Source organism: Egretta garzetta, unplaced genomic scaffold (assembly GCF_000687185.1).
Source record: "Egretta garzetta isolate BGI_Z169 unplaced genomic scaffold, ASM68718v1 scaffold322, whole genome shotgun sequence".
NCBI classification, from domain to species: domain Eukaryota; kingdom Metazoa; phylum Chordata; class Aves; order Pelecaniformes; family Ardeidae; genus Egretta; species Egretta garzetta.
Genome location: NW_009259044.1, coordinates 1,194,566 through 1,202,148, shown reverse-complemented (window position 1 = coordinate 1,202,148; position 7,583 = coordinate 1,194,566).

The following is a 7,583-nucleotide window of genomic DNA, read 5'->3' as shown; positions in this document are numbered from 1 at the left end:
AATACTAAATTTAAAAGAGAGCCTTACAACAGATGCTATTGCTAGCTCTCTGAAGGATGGTGCTTCTGCCTGAACAGCGCTGTCTAACATGGCATAACTTCCATCCTCACTGAACAAGGAAATTCCCCTTTACATGCTACACCTGCGGTTTTTTTGGACCTGGTCAGGTATTGAACAATCTCAAACACTTGATGACAGCAGTAGAGGTCAGAACACTGAGACTCATCTAAGCACTTATGCTGTGACAGTTTTATGTGTTTAACTTTGCTCCTTTCCCTTTTTGCTCTTATCTTTTAATATTGCTGGTGTGCATTGATCCTTGACTTTGTCTTTCAGCACGGAAAAGTATCTTTAATAGTTGTTTCATGTTGTTTTGGTACAGTTCTTCCCCTAAGGAACTGAAGGAAAGGGATTGGATATTTTTCAAACATAAAAGATTTGCCATTCACCCTTTACTGCTTTGAAAATCATGTATGTGTGGTGAAGAGGTCAGGGAGGGAACACCTGCAAATGGAAGTAGGAAAAAATTATTTGCTTCACTGACATGGTTTTCCTTGCATCAGGGATGGCCAAGTCATTGAGAGCTGAGCCCCCTCTTCAGCAAAATAAAACTTACCCTGTCATCAACCCATGCAAACTTGACATATGCTGTTAAATGCTGGCATACTGTGCCACATAAATCTTCTGTGGAAGTGTGCTTCTCCATTTCATATCACAACATGTTATCGGTTTCCTCTCTTTCTCCACTTACTGAAAGGGATATTAAGACTATGTAGACTGATTTTTTTTTTTTTAAACAGAACATAGAGGCCAAACCATAGTGCATTTATCCACCTATTTTCCAAATCCAGAGTGATCTATTTCTCATCACACTGGCTATCTCAAGCTAGAATAAGGAAATTATTTCAAATTAAAAAAAAATAAACCATAGCTGTTTGGATATAATGGATATCGGATAAAACAACAACAAAATCCAAACCTAAACAGATTTCATCTAAGCTATGTGCATTCTTTGCACTTCTGTTAGCATAAGCAATGCATTAGCCATCTGGTTTTAAAAAGGTACTGATCTTTATCTAAGAAGTCTCCACCAGCCAAAGGCAGCTGCTTTAAATTGCTAGTGGTAGCACGCTTGTAGAGAGGCAGGAGATCACCAAGAATTGCTTTCACTCAAACTACACTGTCCACCCAGCAAAAGACAAAGCAAACAAATTGCCTACATGAAATAGGTAGCACTGTGTCTCCGAGCTGACGCTAAACTAGGTATCACCAATAAACTACCCGAGTTGCTATCTTGACCATGTGGAATAGCAACAATGACTACCTTAGTCACTGTAACACTCCAACGGACAGATTTTTTTGACAGGACAAGGGGTAATGGTTTTAAACTAAACCAGGGTAGGTTTAGACTAGACATAAGGAAGAAATTCTTTACAATGAGGGTGGTGAAACACTGGAACAGGTTGCCCAGAGAGGTAGTGGAGGCCCCATCCCTGGAAGCATTCCAGGCCAGGTTGGACGGGGCTCTGAGCAACCTGATCTAGTTAGCGGTGTCCCTGCTCCTGCAGGGGGGTTGGACTAGATGACCTCTAGGGGTCCCTTCCAACCCAAAACATTCTATGATTCTCACCTGTTTAATATGGATGATGATTCTATGATCTTTCACAAGAACAATGGCACTAGTGGTTACTCAGGCCAAAATTATGACATGAGGGAAAACATTGCCTTCATTCTATGTGATTTCCAATCTCAGTTATGGCTACATTCAGTATGAGGCTATGTTATTCTTCATTTTCTAAATCTTCCATCCTTGCTATATTTTACTGTACATCATTAAAGGTATACATGTTAAAACATTTGTTATGTTTTGTTCCAGTGGAAAATCTGGGAAGGTCAGGAGTGACATTACTTACTAGTCATCTCTAAGGACAGAATACACACAGGGAATGCCTATTTTTCAAAAATATAAAACACACGGAACTGTTCTGGCCACAAGGGAACTCAGGAGGCCGACTGCCCCCCTGCCCCTGCTCAGACCAGAACTAACTTCAATGTTAGATCAAGTTTCTCACTACCCCAATTCCCCTTTTTTATAAATTCTCTCTAAAATATAAGCAGAGGTGTAGAGATTGTCTATTTTAATGAACTACTTCTCTGCAAAGTCCTGTGTGTATAGCTTAGAAATAGAATTCCTGTCAGATGGCTATTTAGCAGCCTGATCAAAGTGTTCAGGAACTATAGGAGAACAGTAAGAGAACAGATAAATCTAGAGCAAACCCACGTTTCTTTAACTACATACTTCTGCTTTTCCTGATTTTTGCTTTCTTTTCCTAGATTATGCTAGCCTGCAGAACTTGGTCAGCTGTTCTTTATATAGGCAAAGGGAAAAAAAAATAGTAATTTTCTATTCTTGTTTCCAGAAAGTAATTGGAACCTACCAAGAGAGTAAATGATTAAATGAACAGTCCCTTTGTTTGTTGGGTAGAATGTTAAAGTCATACAGCAGTAACAGTATTTAAAAAGTTTAAAAAAAAAAAAAAAGTAATGACATAGTCTGGGAAGTTTTGTATCCCAAAAGAACACCAGAGGGGGAAACATTAAATGAAAAGATCTCCAACAGTGCTAGAGTAATGAATGAAGCTGTGCAGTTCCAGGGTTCACTGGTATCTGATCAGTCTAAGGAGCTATAAGAAAGTGGCCAATACATAAATAGATTTCGAGACACACATGTCTTTTATTGCACTTTCTATGGAGAGATTAACAGAAACATTTTTATGCGTTCTGCCAAGTTTTGCGTGGAAGTAGTCCCTGCTGTGGTACATATGTGCCACCTGAAGCTGTCTTTTCTTTGTCTGCCAATACCAAATTCCTCATATTAGAGTTCAGTTTGAATTATGTCTCTATTTACATCTTGATTCTTTGAAACATTTACAACTGTGATTGGTCTTTAAAATAGGGCATAGCCCTGCTCACGTACAACAAGGTTATTGAATACTTGTGTGTTTAAGGTACTGAGTACAAAAAAGGTTATTTGATTAATGCAAGGACTAGAAGTCTTTTAGAGATTTTTACCACACATTTGATAATGGTAATAGAAACATACAGAACCAGTACATGCTCTGAAATATTTATATTCATAAATGTATTGGTAAACTCAGATCCTTCCTTAGTTTCTTTTTTCCCTCCAATGAAATAAAAGGAAGAAATTGCTTTTGACTTTAAATTACAGGTTGTAGCCTTGATTAAATTAGAAACATTATATTCTTACAGAAAAAATAAATAGGTGGGTTAAAGCATATTTTAAATTTGTTTTCTTTCCTATTGTTCTAAGAGATCCTCAGTAATTCACTAAGGAGACACTGGCGTGCTGATCCACCAATTCAAGGCAGAGTAAAATGCAACAGAAACAGAAGTCCACCTATGAAAATTCATCTTCAGTCGCACAACAGGACTGCAGCATTGGTACACTGACAGGGATGTATTTGCCAGCAGCCAAATTTGTAATGTGGTTGTCTGGCTGGCTTCTATTTTAGGAAAGAAACCAATATTAATTTAAGGATTATAATAGAGTTGCAGCTGTGCTTTGGTAATCTGTATTGTTAGGGCTGTCTTTAATTTGTAGCTCTATGTGTCTATGGATTACTGTTCTAAAGGTGCAGTCACTCGCTAGAGGATACCTGTTCTAAGCATACCAATGTATATTTAAGAAACTTGAACTCATTGAGCATGACTTCAATGCTCAAAGTACCAGGTCACTAAAAGGGTTTAATAGACCTAATTACTTCACTGTCCTAGGGTTATAGGGTATTAATCCCTGGAAGAGAGTAAAAGGCACATGACACTTTTTCTTATGCCATTGGTAAAAAATGAAAACTAGTTTCAGTGTGAGGGGCTGCTTACAGCCAGTTGAAGTTACTTTGAATCTCCATTTCTGATTTTGAATGGAGGCTAAATTAGCTCCTTTTGTCAGACAGAACATGTTAACCTGTTACAGACATATGGTCTGGAATAGTTCCCTAGGAACAGAGCTGGTGCCAGACGCAATGCCATATTGTCCAAACACGCCTCACACCAAGGAAAATGGGAGTTGGTAGCTAGTATTATGTCATGACTTTATAATCTGGAAAGGTGTTTAGCAATGTTGTATTGCAAATGAGACAAAATGAAGACAGAGGTAAGGACTCGAAAAAAAGTACATATGCTAAGCAGTCACTACTGCAAGACTGTTAATTCACCACTACCTAAGAGCCTCCCTAAGCCCAATTATGTCTTGACTTTTGTTACCTGTTCCAGCTCAGATTTTGACTGTTAGAATTCTCAGTAACAAAGTGCTCAGGAATTCACATGAAAAATTTCTGAGAGAATACACAGCTCATACCAAGAAAAGAAATATCTTTGACTCTTCTGCTTTGCTGTCAAAACCTAAAAATTCTGCATTTAACAGGGAGCAGTCTATTGAGTGTCCCCCCCAACACGTGGGACATCCAGGCATATATTTAAGCTCATCCTAGTGTGTTCAATAAAAAGAAAGGTCAGACCCCAGCCATAACCAGAGGGATGGTTTACATGAAAAGGAGAAACCCTGCAAGGTCTCTAAAGCAAATCTCTCAGTGGTGTCAGGAACAGAAGATTTCTATATCTGACTTCACTATAACAGGTTCCACAATATGCTTGCATAAATCAAAGAGCTGTGTATATACCACGCTTCCCCCCTTCACTATTTATATTTGCTTGGAATTAAAAATAGCTCACCACCTGCCTCATTTCTATCACAATGTAACGGGCCACAGAGTTAACACCCTTCTGATATGAATGGCAGAATAAAATTGCAAAAACGGTCACTCTTACACAACCAAGATATTTGGCACCTCGCTCGGAACTTCTCAAGAAATACAAACATCTCATAAATATATGGAAATATGTTATTTCAAGTATGTATATTATGTGTAACAAAAAACAAACGCAGCACACTTTCATTTCAAGCTTGCATGTACTAAAATTATGGAACTGTGTGGATAAGGGTATAAGGATTTAATGTTTTATCAAAGTTTTAAAGAATATGTATAGGAACAACGGAGCTTTACTGACCATGTGGAGTCTCTCTCCAAAATGTGACTTTGCTCCAACACACAGAAGAGCAGGGGACTTTTCCCTCAGAAAAATAAATTGCTAGGAGAGGAGAAAGAAAATGACATCAGGCAGCAATAGCCACATCAGATTAAAGAATTGGAGTAAGTTTGGTATGTGGAAGTAGGAACAGCTTCACGGTAAGGTTAAAACTACTGCTTTCAGGCGAATGAATAACAACTTTTGCTCTGATCAGACCCAATGAACCATTAGACATATTCAGGAATCTTTTGACAATTATTGCAAACTCAGCAAATCTGTGGGTTGAACTCAAGGAAGTGCAGTGAAGATGAAAGGAAAGCAGATCTTGGGCCAGGCAGAAAGACGGAGCAATAACAACCACACAGCCTCAATGACAGCAGAGGGCAGTAGTAAAAAATAGCATTATTGAGGTCATATAAAAATAGACCAAATAATATTTCATGCCATTTGCTGTCTGAAACTAATAAACATCCATGTGCTGCCTAAATTTGCTATTTAAGTTTTACCACTTTTCTGGTTTAAAGTGAAGCAAAACTGTAGATAATATTCTAAGTGGCTTTAATTGAACCATATCAGTCAAGTTTAAGGAGTTTCATAAAGTGAATTCCAAAAGATAAATAAAATTTTATTCATTAATGCATTTGTGACACACAGCAATGTGTATGAGTTGAAAAATAATACTTGGTTAATTGAAATTAATTTGAAAGCCTTGACTATCTTGTCAACAAGAGGTAACGAAAAATATCTCCAGTATTAGCCACATCCACCTTTAGCAGTCATTAAAGAAGGACTAACAACTGAATAAACCATGGAGAGCTGGCTGATTTGTTACCTTTGTGGTGATCCCATGTTGAGATTTCCCGATGGAGCAGAGGCAGAAACGTTGATTCTGCCTATTGTTGTATTTGCTTAGTGCATTAACAGAGGAATTTGGTTTCTGGGGCAGTCAGTGAAGCATTGTTCTTTTTCCAGTTGAGATTAATTAGATCAGTGGGAATTCAGAATGAGCAGAGACTGCATGATCAGGGCCAAAATCCACTGCTAGCTTATTTTGTGTTCGGGTTGTTCCATTCAAATTGCAGCTTGTCCAAATTACTAGCACTTTCCATTACTTCTGAGGAAATCTATTCCACAATCGATGTGATTACCAGGAAATTTCCCTCAAAAACTAGTTCAGCCCAAATTAGTGATAGACTTCTAAAAGCTTCTATTTTGAGCAATGCTGATTTGAACCGTAAGAGGCAGTCCAAGTAAATTTCTTTCAAGTTAGCTTTTTTGTTAGTGTTACTGTGCCATTGAAAAAGGAGTCAGTTAAATTTTAACAAATACACTAACAAACAAATTGAAAACAAAAATACTTAAGCCAAAGGTGGATGATGTCTCAACATTAAATACTGGTATGTTGGCACTTGGCATGCAGGAGCTCCATCTGCCTTCCAGTTTTTGGTACTGCTGCAGAAGCCAGAGTTTAAAATAAAAGATTTATGGAATCAAAGTTAGCAGTACTGTGATGAGTCACTGTAACTTTACTCCACTCAAATAAGACAGCTTTGTCAGTACACCAAAATTACTAACTGGAAGTTAGGAAAGACCTCACAAGAAGAGCAGGACTTGCTGGAGAATGGATTCTTTCTCCATCAGCAAAACCAGAACATTTTAGTGAGTTTATTTCTTCCTTATGTGAGAGACCAATCAATGAATGTACATGTAAAAAACCCTCCTATGGAAAGAATTGTATCTGTTGATTCTTTGTGTCTAGAAGATTCCTCCAAGCCATGGGACCTCTCTGTACCTGGTATAACTGCATGAGCTTAGTGTTCAGTAATGGATTTTTGCTTCACTATAATTCTAAGAATACAGTGATGTCCAAGAAAGCCCATCTTATACTGCTAGTTAACACGCTAAAGAGCAAAGGTTAAAAATACTTGCTAATTATCTGACCTTAAAAGAGAAACACCTTTTTCCTGTCATGCATCAGTCATACTAAAGTTTCCTGCTGCTAGAAACTGACCTTTAATTGCTCAGTGAATATTTTGATCATAATCCAAACTTACAAAGTCTAATTTAAAGCACGTGATTCAATATAAGTGGTATCCACAGTACTGGGTGGAAAAGACTCACCCAGGGATATCAGGGAGGCTGAACCTCAGAGTGTTCAGAACTCAAATTCAAAAGCTCAGTAAGACATTTTGGATCTCCTAGTTCTGTGAAACTGAGAGCTAGGAATCTTGTCACAAACACCTCAATAAAAATAATTTCTTCATGTTTTATTTGGCAAAACAAAAGAAAATGGCTGCATAAAGCTTTATGATACAAAGATATTTCCAACTGCATCTTCCCAAAGATGTTAGTCTCAAATAGTTACCTTATGTAATAAATGTGGTAACGTATCATCATCTCTTTTTATTCACACTACATTCATCTGGCTTGTATAGGTTTGGCACAACCAAGGGCTCACCGGTGGAGCTGTGCCC